Source organism: Panthera pardus, unplaced genomic scaffold (assembly GCF_024362965.1).
Source record: "Panthera pardus isolate Hobbes unplaced genomic scaffold, ASM2436296v1 HiC_scaffold_227, whole genome shotgun sequence".
Classification (NCBI taxonomy): Eukaryota; Metazoa; Chordata; class Mammalia; order Carnivora; family Felidae; genus Panthera; species Panthera pardus.
Window position 1 is genome coordinate 21,074 of NW_026526796.1, and position 17,779 is coordinate 38,852.

A 17,779-nucleotide genomic window follows, 5' to 3' on the forward strand; every position below is an offset into this window, starting at 1 on the left:
GAGGAGAAGATCTGGCCCCTGTGTGGGGGTGGACAGTATGCCAGGCTGACTGAAGTCCTTAGTGCCCTGGTCTCTCTCTCACAGCTCCAGGATGTCCCTTCCAGTCATGGGTGCGGCTGGACACTGAGACAGCAGGGGGCGCTGTGGGCCTGTCCCTGAGGGGTGTGTGTGGGGGCAGGGGTCCCAGCTGAACACCCAGGCCTGGAGCCCTGCCTTGTGCCCCCTGCAAAATTGTGCCTAGAGGAGTTTCCCTAGTCCCACCCACCCCACACTCAGCTGTCACCACATTCAGTCCCAGGGGAGGGAGAGATTTGCATGAAGGCTTCCTCTCTCTCTTCCAGGAAGGGAGAGGATAAGAGAGGCTTTGTGCAGGTCTCTCCCTTGAGGGCTCAGGACCACAGCCTGGGGTGTCTCCACCCTGGCCTGGATCCCTCCCCTCCTCACCTTCCTTGCTCTCTGCTCAGGTTACTGGCTGTGGAAAGTGGAAGAATTGCTTCTGGGGGACCCCTAAGTTGCTTGTTTCCCCCATTTTGAGAACACACTGTGAGTAATAACCTGATACTGACCTGTGTCTCCACTGCTCTGTTGCTGGGTCCTGGCCACTGTCTGTGTTGACACAGGAAGCCTCTTTATCAGGGTCTGTGGGCTAGAAGGTCACCCTCAGCTGCACTGGAATCAGCAACAATGTTGGGTCGTATTATGTGTGCTGGTACTCACAGATTCCCCACCGTGTCCCCAAAGCTCAGATGCTCAGAAGTACCGGGCCCTCCGGGATCCCAGCTGGGTTCTCGAGAATAGGGCCTCTCTGATCATCTCGGGCCTGCGGCCTGAGGACGAGGCTGGTCATTACTGACACAGTGCTCTAAGCCCGTGGGCAAATGATACAGCAACGTGCCCCAGTTTCCCATGGTCACTGCCAGTGACAAATAAACAGAGAGACCGAGGACACCCCGGAGGGTCTGAGGGTCTGACTCTCTGAGCACAGAACAACTATGAAGAGTCAGTGACAGTAGCTTCGTCTCATGTTGTTTTCTTCTAAAAATAAGACAAATTTCTTAAGATAATTTACAGGCATAAAGTGCAGTCATTTAAATGGTACGATTCAGTGGTCTGTAGTATGTTTCCTGAGTTTGGCAAACATCATCAGGATCAACTTGACAACATTTCCATCGCCTGCAGAAAAACCCCTGACCCCCGAGCAGTGAGTCCATGGCCCCCCTGCATCAGCCCTTTGGAGCCAAAAATTCCTTTCTGTCTGCAGTGATTTTCCTGTTGTGCACATTTCACAGGTGCCGAATCACAGACCACGTGCCCCCGGAAGCACACCTTTCAGTGGCATCAGCGTGTGCATTGTTGTAGGACCATCACGGGCACCATATTTAAATACAGGGAACGTTTCATCTTTTCATCTAGAGACGTGTTCATCTTGTGCAGAGGACACGCGGATCTATCTAGATGGCTGCAATTTTAATAGAGGCTGTCGAAATAACATAATTATTTTCCATGATGGTGTGTAATCACAGATTCTTTTTTAAAAAGTTTATTTTCCGATGGCTATTTTCCCACATTGTCATTTTTTATTTTGTAGATTTCTGCGTACTGCAATTTTGTTCAATAATTTAGCCGGTGTTGTTTATTATTATGAAGAATAATATTATGTGTTACGGTCCATTTTTCAAGTGTTTGCCTCATACATTTTTCCTTTCCTTGTGGTGGGCAAGTGGGCTCTGCGGCCTTTCTCCTTTTCCCATTCCCTCATGCCCGGCAGACTCTACATGTCTCCTCCCCACTCTTTTTCCTTAGTGAGATGTTTCCAGAGCGTCCTTCCTGACTTGGCTTTCTCACCCATCAGCCCACAGCACTGCATCTGAGACCTCCCATTTCACTATTGCTCGCCCTGGATGCCCTTCCTGGGGTCAGGGCTTGGGTCTCTCCACTTGCTGTCCTGTGTCTTCACTCTCAGGGGCTTTTTCGAGTGATGGTGGTTCAGACCCACGGCTAGCTTTCCCCTTCTGTCACCCCAGCCTTTTCGGGAACTGACTTCTCTTTCCACTGACGCTCATGATTTGTGGTGTGAGCCTGGGCACGAGGCCACCAGGGATTCTTAACAACAGATACCTTTAAAATTATTTCATTTTTTTCTAACTTACTTTGATCTAAAGGGTGAAAATGAGCAGACAAAGATAATTTTAAGAAAACTGTTACTTAATATTTGTCTGAAATTTCTTATTAATAGACTTAAATGTCTCTAAAACCACAGGTAGAGAGTAGAGAGAAGAAGGCAGGTTTCCAAGTTAAGGGATGAAATATATTACTTAGAAGTGTTGGAGCTACTTTGAGTTCACTCCTTGGTGAGGTACAGGCAGAGGCTTTAGCAGATGCTGTCACACAAAGGAAACTTTATTTGCCACAGATAAGGGGATCAGGGACAAGAATTATCAAAGCTGTGACTCCCTGAGTGGAGGCAAGTGGGTTCCTTTCATTTGGGGTTAGGATGGATACCCAGAAAAGGGAGTTTTGTCATCTTATGCAAGAGTCGGCCTGAGGTTGTGCAGGAATATGGAGAACAGGAGCTTGTGTCCCCATCATGTGGTAGGTCAATGAAGCTTGTCCTCCTCTTAGGGCAGAGACCTAACATGATAAAGAGGCAGAGGTCACTGGAGGACACTCCCTGGTCCATCTGCACTGGTGGAGCTGTTGCAGGAGATAAAACTGGTCTAGGCTCCCAGGCTCTTTCTGCCGTTTGCCTCTGAAATAGATGAACATTCCTGTGAAAAGAAGGGGTGTCAGTGGGGGTCCTACTGGTGACTGTTTTAACCTCATTAACCTGTGGGGCAAGGTTTCAATCCTGCAAAAACAACTCAAGCATGTGCTTTAGGTCAAAGTTTACTTTTGTTCCTGCACTGGGACTTTTCCTCTGGGTCACTGTCTCTGAAGCACTCAGGCTATTTCCTGGCCTGGTGGAGACTGGTAGGTTGGCATCCCCTTTGTTCTCCTCAAACCCTGAACTCCTGACCTTGTTGCATTTCTTTTTTCTTTTCCTCCCAGGAATGTGCTCAGTATGGGTGCTGGGCAAGTAGAACCTGCAGGGCACAGACCACAGAAAATAGCTGGGGGGCTCAAATGAGTGCTCTTGGGACAGGAAAGCTGTCTCCTCTTTATATACAGAGATTTTTTTCCCACCTGGGGACCCCTTCAGTTCTGCTTTCAGAAGGCTAAGCGTATTTAGTTTAAAAACACTGTGCTAACAAGCAGACTTGGGCGGCTTAGTCAGTTAAATGTCTGACCTCAGCTCAAGTCATGATCTCCTGCTTTGTGATTTCAATTCCCACGTCCACCTGTCTGCTGTCAGCAAGGAGCCTGCTTTGGATCCTTCATCCCCTCTCTCCCTGCCTTAACCCTGCCCTCTTGCGCTCTCTCTCTCAAAAATAAATAAAAATTAAAAAATATGGTCCTAATAAGGTAATTCAGGAGTCATGAGACATGTATATAATAAAGTTTGTATTAATTATTTCAATAAAAATTTCTGTAATAACGAGACCTTGTTATATGCTAAAAACAAAAAGGATTCTTATCATATTGCCAACAATGTCAAGATGCTAATATTATTGAACAGAGAGCTGGTTCTGAATTCAGGCTCTGCTGTTTGCCACTAGAAATTCATTCAATACTTGAGAGACAAGGGATGGTGGGAAAGGAATGGGTGCTTCCTCAGGAAGTCAACAGCCTGGGGAGATGTGGATAAATGTCTCAAAGATCATTTTCTCTGTCTAGAAGTCCTGCACTTTCATACGGGAAGGTGCAGGGAATCGTGGCGGCTCTCCATGGGGCAGAAGCAAGTGTCCACGTGGCTAGTTCTCTGTGGACATGAGCCTGTCATTGCCAGATCTGTTGGCATCATTGGCAGCTGCTCCAAATGTGGTCAGGCCTTCGCCTCTGGGAAAGGTCAGTCCTTCACTCCTTCCTCAGGGACAGTGGCCTGCAAATCACAAGAAAGTAGGGTAGTTCTGTTGCAGATCAAGGGTCTTAGGTCAGCGCACAAAGAGAGACTATGCTTGAAACAAGTTCACTGGAGAGACCAGAAGGAGAGCTGTTACGCTGAGATGTGTGAAATGTATGTATTAAGGGAATTGTAAACTGTCCCGAAGAATGTGAAAGCATATTTGAAATGGTGAACTGTGTTAGACTCTATGTCTAGAATTCTCTCTTGTTGAACAAGACAGCGGGATGCTGGATGAAAAGCGAGAGATGGCTAATGTCCAGGAAAAGACAAGAACCCCAAACAAGGGTCCTTGCCCTGTGTTTATCAAGATCAGAAGGCTTACAGATGATGAGCGTGCACAAAGAGACAAGGAAATTGTGAACATTCACTTGGGGATGTGAGGGAAAAGGGATTTTGAAGATATACAGCGTTTGGGGTTTTGGTCAATATACAACAAAATCCTGGTACTGGGCTGATGGGCAGATGGTTGTTACCATGGTTGTTAATGGCACCGGCACCATTTCTGTTTATCTGAGCCAGCCTAGGGGGTAAGGCAGACAGGGGGAACAACCTCAGGGTTAACAAGGCACCTTTCTTTTGTTAACCATCTCTGCTCTGGGCTGCTTTGCCTGCAGTGCAGCGGTCTGTAGCTCAATTTACCTGTTTATCTAACTTGGTCCTTTCCTCCAGTAAAAGCAGCTTTTCTGCTATAGTACTAAGTTCGAGAGTGCTTCTGCCCTGCATGCCTAATCTGGCTTACCTCATATACCTTTGTATGGGGAGCCTTTGTGCCTGTTCTTATTTTAGGACTTTTCCCTTCCCTCTCTATTCTGGGGGCTCTGCAACCCCTTTCTATTCTGGGGTGCCTTTGCACCTCCCTATTCTTGGGATGCCTTTACATCCCCCTAGTATTGGGGTGCCAATCTGGTTTGCCCAAACTCAGTTGCCGGAGTGCAGCTCCCGCAGATCCAGGGGTTCCCGAAGGATGAACGGCATTGGCGAAAAAGTGAAAATAAAACAAAAATAAATTAAAAAACTAAAATAAAAACAAAAAATAAAAATGGACACAGACAACAGCGGTGTGTTGAACCAGCCGATTTATTGCAGTAAATGTGGCATTATATATGCTAGTGATTTCCTTGTAGCATACTTCAACTATGTTTTTCTAACATTACCTAATTTTGAAAATGTTCCTATGTGTAAACAACCTTTAAGAAATAACATGGTGATTTTGCCCTAACTTTCCCGCATACCCTTTGATTATAGATTAATTTCTTACATTATTCCATTATGCATCTGCGTTTATCTATAATCTACAAAGGATTTGCTTTGCTGTTCTCGTGAAAGGCCCTCCATTTCTTAACACCTCAATTGGAACAGTTATAGGGACATGACCTCCTAACCACATGAGGCCAGAAGAACAATGTGTTTGCCTCGGTCAGAGGTGCCAGAAAGGGGCTGAAAAAGCCTTAGAAACCCATGCCTCATACATTCTCAGAGAGACAATGCACCTAGGAACCAATGAACCATTCTGTAGCTTAACCAACTAGGTTCAGCCACCATCTGGAATGCCTCCAGGGGGCCAGGTGGGCCTAGGGGTTGAAGTCACCTGTGCCCAGAGATACACTCCTTAGTTGCCGGAGTGAGGCTTTCAGATCCGTATGTCTCTCCTTACAGGCCCTCTTTGCTGGCAAACACATGAGGCTATCCTTCCTGCAAGTAGAGGAGTCTCCATAGGGGATGGCAAGGGCTAACCGTAAGGCCAGACAATTTCTTGCAGAACCTTAATTTCTTCCCTAATGGTTCTTTTCCCAGAGGGCCTGCCGAGCGCAATTCCCCAACAGACAATACCCCAGGTACTTTTAAGGCCAAGTTACGTAAAAGCAGGAGTACAAGAAGCTTCACTGTCGGCGGGCCGCCCTGCAGTCACCAATCCGTCCACAGCCCGGGGCCTGCCACTCAGGCTGGGAGAGCTCGGCTTCCAGCACTCAGTTGTGAGCATTCTATGGCGTTGTATTTCTTTATGCCTTGTTAGCCCCTAGGTGTAAGCCCGGGAGACTCCTACACCTATGCCCCACAGTGAACATCTTTTTTCATCAATAAGAAAACAAAACGTGAGCCTGTTAACAATTAGTGGGTGATGCCAGGAAACTTACATTCTAGCTTCTATTTTCCAGTGTGGAGTCTGGGTGGAAGATACTTTCTCACTTCAAGGAGATTGAAGAAGTCTGACTGTGCACTGTAGATAAGGACAGCCCTAACAATGGACTACAGAGAGGAATGTGAGAAAAGAAGGATCACAGGGTGTCTGATTTGGGAGGCCCTAAAGAGAGTCTCATACATTCACAGCGGGAGCAGCCATCATGGCCATGTGCACCTGCAGCCAGTCAGCTGGGGGACTCAGCTGGAGAGGGAGCAGTATGTGGATTTGATGGGGTGGGTGGTCAGTGAGGTGGGTGGGACTAAACCTCGAGGGGTATGTGGGATGGATTGTGATCATGGTAATGATGACCCAGGATTTTAAGAAAGTGAGGAGGGCAGGGAGTCTAAGGAAGTGAAGAAACCAGCAAGAAAAGGGAGAGAGAAAATGCCATTTCTTCCATGTCATAAGTATCCTCTCACCCACCCTCATATTGGACAAGAGGGTGTGGTATCTGTCTCACCAGGCCTCCTGCCTTGTCTCCTTGACACCAAAGGAGAAGTAGAAATAAATCAGTTGTGATAATAGTCAAAGTATTAAATGACAGCTGACGGGCCCCTGGGTAGCTCCGTCAGTTAAATATCTGACTTGGGTTCAGGTCATGATCTCATGGCTACTGAGTTCAAGTGCCATGTCGGGCTCTCTGCTGACAACTCGGAGCCTCCAGCCTGCGTCCCATTCTGTCTCCCTCTCTCTCTGCCCTTCCCCCATTTGGGTTCTGTCTTTCTCTTTCTCAAATATGTATAAACATTAAAAAAAATAAGAAAGAAAGACCGATGAAAGAGTCTCCCTCACTCTCTCAGGTAGGTTTAATTCTCTTCCACTTCCTGCACAGCTCAAGACCTATTTGTGCTCATGGAAAAGAATGAATGAGTGTATGAATGAGAGTGATAAAAGTTTTCAGAGAACAAAATATAGAAGAGCACATCTTCAGTATGGTAAATAAAACTATAAAACACCTTCCTTTCGGTGAACACACACAGAGATGAAGCACTGAAAGCTTTCCCACCTCGGGTAGGGAGCAAGGCCACCATGTCCTATCTCAACACTGCTGTTCCACATAGGACTGGATGTGTCTGTCAGAACCATAAGGCAAGACAAACAATGAGAGGCATTCAAATGAAGAAGAACAAGAGACAATTGTCCCATTTCAGGTGAGAGAATGACCTACAGGAAAAATACAAAGGAACCTACAATCAATTATGCAAATATATAAATTCAAAGAGTCATAAATAATTTTGGAAACATTTCAGAATAAAGATCAACATAGAAAGATTATATAGATGCATACATACTAGCAATAAACAGGTGAAAATAAAAAAAAACCCTTAAAACCACTCGATGAACTTTTTAGGGTCATATTTAACAAAACAAGTATAGGCCACAGGTGCCGAAATCTGGACAATGCTGGTAAATGTAATCAAAGTGGATCTAAAACAAGGAAAGATATGTTCCGTTTATGGATTAGAACACTCATTATAGTAAATATGCCAGTTCTTCCCAAGTTGCATAAAAGTGTAATTCAGTTCCTGTCCTAGCAAGTCAGGGTGGTATGGGTAGAGGATAGACACATTGGCCAATGTAACAGAACATATAACCCAGAAACGGACCCACAGAACGAAGGATAAACACTTTTTTTTCTTTTACAAAGTAGAAGAAGCCTTTCCGAGGAGAAAGGATGGACTTTTGGACAAATGGCCACAGAACAATTGGATATCCTGAGAGAGAAATTAATGAAATGAATGAGAGAATGAAAACTCACTTTATATATATTAAAAAATCACTAAAAGGATTTTAGACATAACTGTAAAACAGAAAGCTACAAACATAAAAAAAGAGAAACTATTCAGGATCTAGGGTTTCTATAAAAATGTTTAAATAAGACACTGTAGGGTAACCCATGAAACAACAAAAAAAAGAAAAACAAAAAATACCACTTGCTAAATAGGACTTCATCAAATATAAATTCATTGTTATTTCCTTTTCTTTTTAATGTAGTAAGCCAAGGAAATTACCTAAAAATATGGAAGATTAACATAATACTCAATTCCATGGACAGAGGCTGGAATCCATTGCTTTAACGCACAGGAGTTTTCAAACATTCACGAGATAGACATATTCTCAATTGTAGGCCAGAGGAGGGACATGAGGTGTGGAGTATCTTCTGCAAAGAACTGGCAACTTACCATTTAATTGAGGTAAATGCCTCCAAATCCTAAGGACTAAGGCTTCTTTGGAGACTGAAAAATGCTACATTGAACATGGGCAGCACTATAGGGTCACATTTTCCAAGATTCAGCTCAATGATATGTGAATAAACAGAAGTGAGGAAACCCACTGGGCTCTCAGGGCTGTGAAAACAGTTGGGTGTGTGCCCTTCAGCCAGGAGGGGGCTCTGTGGGACTGCCCTGTCATCCCTACACAGGGCCTCAGTGGGGACCATTCACTAAAAGGAACCTGGGACTGGGACTGGGTCCTGTACTTCCTGAGGGAGACTGAGCAGCTGCGTCCCTTCTGGTGTGGCAGAGTCCCCACTTGAGCAAGGACATGTGTGTTGTCTCAACAGGTGCTTCCTTGCAGGGGTCTCCCCAGGGGTGAAGCCAACCTCCATCGTCCTCAGTATGTGATGTGAGGTGGCAAGAGTGACAGCTGACAAAGATATTCAGTGTGGAACCCTGTAGGAATGCACACGAGGGAGGTGGGCTTCTACCTACAACCTGGAGAAACGGTGTCCCTGTGTCCTCAGTGCTGAGGGAGCTTCTGGGAAAGGAAAACTCTCAGACCAGAGAGGAAGGAGGGAAGGGGGAAGAAGGCCTCCTGCACAGAACTGGCCATGTGTCAATGTGGACCCATCGCTCTGTGGCCCTGATCCTCATCTGTGTGGTTGTACAAGAGTCACCACGTCAGTCCTGCCCCATCAATAATAGCCAAGGAAGCTGTGGACAGACTCACTATGCAGAGCCAGAGGAGAGCACAGTGTGTCTTCAGGGGATGGGAGGCCACACAGGGGACACCTGGCCTGTCCCGAAGGAAGGCGATGGTGGACAGAGCAGTGGGAAGGCAGGAACTCTGATGAGATCTGCTCACCATGTCACATATGCTGTGTCTGGGCCTGGACACCAGGGGGTGGCTGTCACCTGCTTCTGAGGGTTGGCCATGATTAGAGCTGGGACCTGCACCTGGACAATGCCTGTGCCCTCTGCTCAGGACTCCAAACTGTGACCTCCCCTCTCCTGGCATGGCCCCAGAGACCACCTCCCCGTCCAACCCACCTGACATCCTCAGGCAGAGGGACTTGACCCAGGGTCAGTGAAGTGTCAGAGAGCTGCTGGTCTGATTTGCATGGATGGGCCCTCCCTCTCTCAGAGGATGAAAAGGGGAAGGAAGGGATTAGAGGAGATCTGCTCAGCTGTGGATCCACAGAAGGCAGGGTCGGTGATGACCTCCACCATGGCCTGGTTCCCTCTTCTCCTCACCCTTTTCATCCACTGCACAGGTGACTAGATGAGGGAACAGAGGAAGTGGTCCAGGGAGGACACGTGGACCTTGGATTCTCCTCTGGTGTCTAGACCCAGCATCATGCTCTCTTTGTCTCTCCCCTTCCAGGGTCCCGGGCCCAGTCTGTGCTGACTCAGCCGCCCTCAGTGTCTGGGGCCCTGGGCCAGACGGTCACCATCTCTTGCACTGGAAGCAGAAGCAACATCGGTATTGCTGGTGTGAACTGGTACCAACAGCTTCCAGGAAAGGCCCCTAAACTCCTCATCTATGGTAGTAGCGATTGACCCTCAGGGGTCCCTGACAGATTTTCTGGCTCCATGTCTGGCAACACAGGCTCCTTGACCATCACTGGGCTCCAGGCTGAGGATGAGGCTGATTATTACTGCCTGTCTGCTGACATTACTCAAGGTGCTGACACAGTGCTCCAGGCCTGTGGGGAAGTGAGACAAAAACCTGCTGTCCCCACAGCAATGGGACTTCCTGTGTAGCTCTGACTTTTTGGCCAAGTCAAGTGCTTCTTTGTTTTTTTGTGCAAGCTTGGGTCTGAGACCCTTCACAAGCAATATGTCTAGAAAGTCTTTCCACATTCTTTGCAATTCCTCCTTGAAGCCTGTCTTTCGGATCAATATACTGTGTGTTTTTGTCAAACTGAGCACATTCCTGGGTGCCAAAGGCAGGCTTCCCTCAGGACAGGGTCCATGACAGGTCACAGCAGAAACGGGAACACAAATCCGGCTCTGTCTGAGTCAGGACACATTGGGAGTGTCCGCTATGTGTCCTGGTAACAAAAGCTCCCACTAATCGCCCCTAAATCCTCATCTATTATGATAGTTGGATCCATTGTGGATCCTGATTCCCTCTTTGGCTCCAGGTCTAGCAACTGTGGCTCCCAGATCTTCCCTGGGTTGAGGGCTGAGGGCTGAGGAGGAGGCTTCTCGTCCTTGCGCCTCCTGGGACAGGATGGTGGGCTCACACAGAGTCCCAGGCCCATGAGAACTGAAAGCAGAACCCCTTTCTCATCTGCTGGGAGGGCGAGGCCCCAGCAGCTGCTCAGGTTCAGCCTGTGACTTCTGCTTCTGATGCTCCTGCTGCTGCCACCATGGGCCCCGCTGCAGGCAGCAGCACCACCTGGGAGTGAGGGCTCCTCCTTCCCTTCTGTCCCCAAAGTCACTCGCAGCAGCCCTTTCCTAGACAAAAGTTCTCAAAGCACACAGAAAGCTCATCTCGCCCATCAGGTTGCGACACAAGGTCTCTAAGTTCATGGACTGGGGGTCGTAGGTCCAGTGTTCTCAGCTCCCACCTGACTTCTGGGGAAGCCAGGGTCTCCATCCTTTGCCATTTACCTATTTCTAGAAGTTTCCAGACCTATGTAATCCTCTTATTAGTCTTCAGTAGAAATAACTGTTCTTTTGGCTCTTTGGGATGATGTCTTCTCTCACAGCAGCACCAGCTCCAGAGTATATATGACTAAATCACAATTTTTTTTTTTGCCTTTTGAAATGAATCCCTGTCCATTCCCATCAATGCTGAGATCCAAGCAGTGGTTTTTCTTATTCACTTGCATTGCCTAACACTTACAGAAAGATGTTGAATAATAATGGTGTTTAGGTCACGTTAGCCTTTTCATCTTGTAGAAATATCCTCCCCACCCTCATCTCATTATCTAATTTTCTGGGTGTGGGACTGAGTTCTATGTGTGTGGGAGACTGTGTGTTATCTCAGTATACATTTTCTGTCTGTGAATGCTGAAGGAGGTTGTAGACAACTGAAACTATGACCTCTGAATGCTGTTACCATATTTTGTGTATTTTGCTAGTGTATTATTTACTTATTTATTTGTCTATTTGCATCTAAATTAGTTACCGTATAATCCAATAATAATTTCAGGAGTAGATTCCAGTGATTCATCCCCTATGTATAACACCCAGTGCTCATTCCAACAAGTGTCTTCCTTATTGCCTCTTACCCATTTAGCCCATGTCCCCCTCACAACCCCTAGCAACCCTGTTTGTTCTCTATATGTAAGAGTCTCTTATATTTTGTCTCCCTCTTTGTTTTTATATTAATTTTGCTACCCTTCCCTTATGTTAATCTATTTTGTATCTTAAATTGCTCATATGAGTGAAGTCATATAATATTTCTCTTTCTCTCCTTGGCTAATTTCACTTAGCATACTACACTCTAGTTTCATCCACATGGTTGCAAAAGGCAAGACTTCATTCTTTTGATTGCCAAGGAATACTCCATTGTATATATATATATACCACATCTTCTTCATCCATTCATCTCTCAGTGAACATTTGGACTCTTTCCATACTTTGGCTATTGTTGATAGTGCTGCTAGAAACATTGGGGTGCCTGTGCCCCTTTGAAACAGCACACTTGTATCCCTTGGACAAATACCTAGTAGTGCAATTTCTGGGTTGTAGGGTAGTACTTTTTGTTTTCTGTACATACAATACCCAGTGCTCATCCCAACAAGTGCCCTCTTCAATGCCTATCATCCATGGGTAGTTCCATTTTTAGTTTTTTAAGGAACCGCCATATGGTTTTTGAGAGTTACTGTGCCAGTTTGCATTCCCACCAGTAGTGCAACTGAGATCCTTTTCCTCTGCATCCTTGCCAATATCTGTTTTTGCCTGAGCTGTTAATTTTAGCCATTTTGACTGGTGTGAGATGATGTCTCATTGTGGTTTTAGTTTGTATTTCTTTGATGATGGGTGATGTAGAACCTTTTTTCATGTGTCTTTAACCATCTGGATGTCTTCTTTGGAAAAGTGTCTATTCATGTCTTTTGCCCATTTCTTCACTGGAATATTTGTTTTTTGGGGGGATGGTTTGGTGTTTGAGGGCATGTGGGAAAGGCTGGGGCAATTCTGTTTGTCCCCTGCCATCAGGGACACCATTCAGGGCCTCCAGGGTTTCAGGCATCAGTGTGCTCACTAGACGATGTTGACCTGCCAGGACCTGGGGAGCATAAGCACCCAGACCACCTGTATCTCTGGGTTAGTTCATTAACTCCTCCTCTGTGTGCTCCCACTTGCGAAAGCCCTGGGCAGGGAAGCTGGATAGACAGACAGCAAGGGTTCACTTGAGTGCAGAAATTCCACCCCCATGGAAGTGTCTACAGGCTGGTCCTGTAGAATTAGCAAGTAAGCATGGGTAGCATTGTTGTGACTATAATTGTGGCATATCAATATATGTGCATTCACAATGAGTAAAAACCATTTCAGGTTTTCATGTAGGTATGTTTATTTTCCGTGTTTCCCTTCCAATTCCATTGGGAGATGTTGGATTCATGTGCTCATTGGTCCATCAGTTTGGCTCTGAGTGGATATTCACTAGAGTCACCTGCAACCAGCCTCCTCTCTTTTTCTGGCCTTGGCACATGCCCTGACCTCTGACCCACGGGTCCCCCAGCTCTCTGCAGGGACACCACTTGGCTCACCATATAGTCCCCACCGTATGTACCACAGTTCTGTTGGAAGTTCTTTGTCCCAAATTTCCATGCACACCCCACATGAACTTGGGCACTATCTCCATATGTGCCCCAACGACACCCCTTCACCATGTTTACATTTACCATATGCAGTGCCTACAAACACAAGACACACTGTGCATTCCAGGGATATTTTGGGCAGAGATGGATATTTTGAAATAAATCATAGTTTTCCACTGAGATACATTTCCAAATGTGAAAGTGTCATCATTCCATTAAGAGACCTAGAAAGCCCCTTTCTTACTCCACTCTCTTGGGTCACGACGTCAGTAAGACTGCTGCCTAAATGAACATTCTGCTTGGAGTGTAGAGGGGACCACAGCAACTGGAGGACATGGTGCTGAGGGCAGCAGGGGAGCAGTGTGGCAGGGGCCTGCAGAGTGGAGGGGCTGAGCCAGACAACTGGGAAACCACTCAGCTGGTGGGAGGGGCAGGAGGCAAACTGTATCCTCACTGATGTGTGACCAGCTTCCACCTGTGAGCTCCCATTGCTCTGTGACCTCCTGGATCTGGATGCTTCACCACATAGAGTCAAATGTGGATCATGTCCTTTTTCTCTATGGCATCTGGTACGTTTGAGGCTGATAGACAACGACCGGCTAGAATGTATTTCCAAGGAGGAAGTGGGTTCTCAGGAGAGTCTGCCCCGAAGATAAGAGAGCTTGTGGGCAGAATCCCCGCATGGAACCTCAGAAGACAGAACTCTGTGGGGTCTCCACCATGTCCTGGAGTCTCTTCTTCAAACCTTTAAACAGGAAGCCTTTGCCAGATTTTACAAAAGGAGTCCCTGAGATCACACAGGACCTGCCCTTTCCTCAGCTCATCAAGGAGCAGGTGCAGTGACATCAGACTCACAGTCCATCTGTTGGTGAACCGGTCAATTCAGCAAAGGTCCCCAATTTCTGCACTGAAAACCTCTGCAATATGTACTATTGTGGGTCTGAGGCAGAAGCCCCATGAATGTGATGACTGGCATCATGTAGAATGCAGCCAGAGTGGGAGGAAATAATCACTTCAGATCCAGGGTCACTGGCCTACACCTTGCACAGGGCTCTTCACCCAGTTAAGTGGGACAAGACCTCTCTCTGCTGCCCTTGTTCCACCCATCTTGTCTCTGTTACTTAGTGTCACCAGTACTAGTCACAGTCAGCGACTAGTCCTCACTGAGGAGATCTCTGCCATCACGGCCAAAGCAACACAGGCCTACCTAAGGCCATGACGTCCATCTGGATATCCAAGAATGACCACTTGTCTTTTGCCATCAATGCTAAGTATTAACCATTGATTTTGGCTTTTTAATTTCATTTTCTAACTGTTGAGGAATAATTTAAAAATAATAGAAGTGAAGATCTCCTTTACCTGTTCTTGATCTTTGTGGAAATCGTCTCCTCACTACGGCAGGAAGTAAGACGTGGGCCTTAGGACTACATCATCAGTGTGTGCGAGAGTGTGTGTTTTACCATATTATAGATGTATCTGATTGTATTTTTATGTGGGTGTTATTAGGATATGGTGTTAAATGTGGTGAAAGGCCCTTTTGAGACGAACTGGGGCAATATGGTCATATCTCATGATGTAGTAATATGGTGTTTAATATAAAACTCTTTCTTATTATGTAATCCAACTTGTATCATTGGAATAAATCACACTTAATGATAGTATTTCAATTTATTAATATGGTATTGAGGTCTCTTTGTTAATATTTTGTACCCAACAAGTCTATCAATATTTCATGATACTGTTCTACTATTTTCCTTTTTGTAAAAGCTATTTTGAAGGTGTATTTATGAGTTTTATAACGTTTTTAAAAGAAGTAAGAAATATTCAATACCGTGTTAAATTATGAAAAAATATGAAGTAAATAAGTGGAATCATCTAAATTCTGAAGTTTTGTTAGATGTCCCTTTGAAAACGTCTGTACCTAATGTATTTCTGTGGAGTGCTTCTATAATAAACTTTTCCATGTTTTTTTTTTTCCATGTTTTTACTGGAATTGGTCTATTCAGCCAATGTATTTCTAGGACAGCCAATTTTGTAACTTCTAAGAAACTCTGTATTTAATGTATTCTTACTAGGATGTACCACTTACAAGTTCTTTTTATTCATTTTTCATTTTTCCATGTGAGATTAAAAGGATGCGCTGTGGGACAGCCCTGTGGTCCCTACATAGCTGGTCAGTGAGGACCAATCACTCAAAGGAGACCAGACCTTGAAGCTTTGTGGTGTCGCAGCAGGTGCTACCTCCCAGGGCTCCCCGGGCAGGAGTTCCACCCCCATCCTCCCCAGTGTGTGGTGTGAGCTGAGCCTCAGCACCAGGGCTCAGGGTGGGGCTGGGCAGTCACTGGATGGACCTCATTTGCATACACAGCCCCTCCTGTGGCAGAGGGTGGAGGAGAAAAGGAGGCCTGGGGTGGCCCAGCCAAGTGTGGGGAGCAGGGGTTGTGTCACCATGGCTGGGCGCTGCTCCTCCTCCTCCTCCCTCACTGCCCAGGTAGGGACAGGCCTTATGCTCACAGGGTGGTCCCCACATCACTCCTGTTTGCTCAGAATCCTGAATTTTGGTTACCATTTCCAGCTGCATCCCCAAAGGGTATCTCCCTGGGAGATCCACAGGTATCTCCCAGCCTGTGCTGACCCAGCCGCTCTCCCTGTCTGCATCTCCGGGAACAATTGCCAGACATCTGCACCTTGAGCAGTGGCTTCAGTGTTGACAGCTATTACATACATTGGTTCCAGCAGAAGACAGTGAGCCCTCCTCTATCATCTGTACTACTACTCAGACTCAACTAAGCACCAGGGCCCTGGGATCCCCAGCCGCTTCTCTGGGTCCAAAGATGCCTTGGCCAATGCAGGGCTTCTGCTCCTCTCTGGGCCGCAGCCTGAGGACGAGGCTGACTCTTCCTGTGCTACAGCTCATGGCAGTGGGTGCAGCTTTGGCTCCTCACAGTGACTCAGATATGGAGAAAGTGAGTCAAAACCCCCTGGGTCCACAGATCTTGTGTCTGAGCCTCTGTTATTGGGAACCTTCTGTGGAGGCTCCTGTGGGGGAGACACCTCTGTGCTGAGAGCTGTCCTTGAGGAGGAAGGACGGACACACAGATGATGCTCTTGCCTGAGACAGCACACGTGTCCCAGGAGCCCATGCGAATCAGGGAATGGAGCCCAACTGCACATGCCCCTGGGTCTGGAGAAAAGTAACAAGAACAACTATTTTACGACCAAAATCTCTGTCTCTCCCTCTAGTTATATCTCCTTTACTACTCGCAGAATACTTCACTTCACACACTCATGTTCATCAATTATACGTTTTGTATCTGTTTTCCCATATCTAGAAATTCTGTGGGACACACGGTGAGTGTCCTACAATTTACCTGAATTTAAGGCTTAGTTTATCTGCACAGAGATAGTGTCAGATCCACAGGGGAAGGGCTCAGCACCAGGAGGTTGCTCCTCATTTTGATGCCAACAACTAGTAGATTGCCTGTGCCCTCTGTCCAACGTGGCTACACGTCGAAGGTTCCCACAACTCCCTCCTCAGGTCCATTAAGGTGCCAGATCAACTCACAGAACTCAGGGAGACACTGACTCCTTTGTCAGCTCATTAAAGATATGAAGGGGACAGGTGAACAAGTAATGAAGAGACACCTAGTGTCAAGTCTGGGAGCGTCTCGAGCACCAGAGCTTCAGTCCCCGTGCAGTTGAGGTGCATCTGTTCTGAGAGTGGATGTGTTTGCCAAACCGGAAGCTCTTCAAACCCTGTACTTTGGCATTTTTTTTTGAGGGATCGGTAGACATGATTGGACATTAACTGCACTGTCAGTCTTCCCTCCCTGTCTCAAGTATGAGGGGGTGAATATTCGCAGCCTCTGATCAAGGCTTGGTCTTTCTGGGGACCAGCCCCATCCAGGAGCCATCCAGGAGCCCACCCAGAGTCACGTCATTAGAACTAAGATGCTTCTAGTGCTCTTGTCGCTTAGGAAATGACAAGAATTTCAGAAACTCTGTGTCAGGATCCAGGGCGCAGAGACTCCTATATAGTTTCTAAGATCACACAGTAGTATTGTCTCAACTGGACAAGGTGAACTGGACAGTCTTGTTCATCCACAAATCTCAGGCTGTAAACTGTGACTCTTGTGTTACTGATGACACATCCATAATCGATATGTTAATAAGCACCTTGGTCATAGACACAATTTTCTCTTTCACCCATCTGACAAAAAGTGAGTCACAACTTCTTCAGACTCACCTCACCCCCTCCCCCTCCCAACACAGGTTCCTCTTCTCCCTTCTGCTCCTGCCTCCCTCAGGCCTTCAGTCTCTCCCCATGGCTCCTCAGGTCTGAACCTATCTCTATGTTAGGATTTCAGAGAGAAGTAAAATTTTACAGTAATTTCCACTCTCTAGGGTTCATCTCTAGGGAGGAGAAGTCACAGATATTGGCCTGGCAGGAAATCCACTCATCATCTGATTCTTGATCTCATCTCTGTAGTTTCCATGCTCACCGGTCTCAGTAAATCTCTGTAATATGAAACAGTATTATTGTGTTTGTGACAAATGAAGGTTCATTCAGCCTTTGAGTATTTGCCCACAAAAGCCATTA

The 17,779-nt window shown here is 46.5% G+C and overlaps 1 pseudogene; it reads left to right on the forward strand.

Annotated features, from left to right (window-relative positions):
• Nucleotides 1-9,558: 9,558 nt before the first annotated feature.
• LOC109261359 (immunoglobulin lambda variable 1-40-like) lies at nucleotides 9,559-10,183 on the forward strand (annotated as a pseudogene).
• The last annotated feature ends 7,596 nt before the right edge of the window (nucleotides 10,184-17,779 follow it).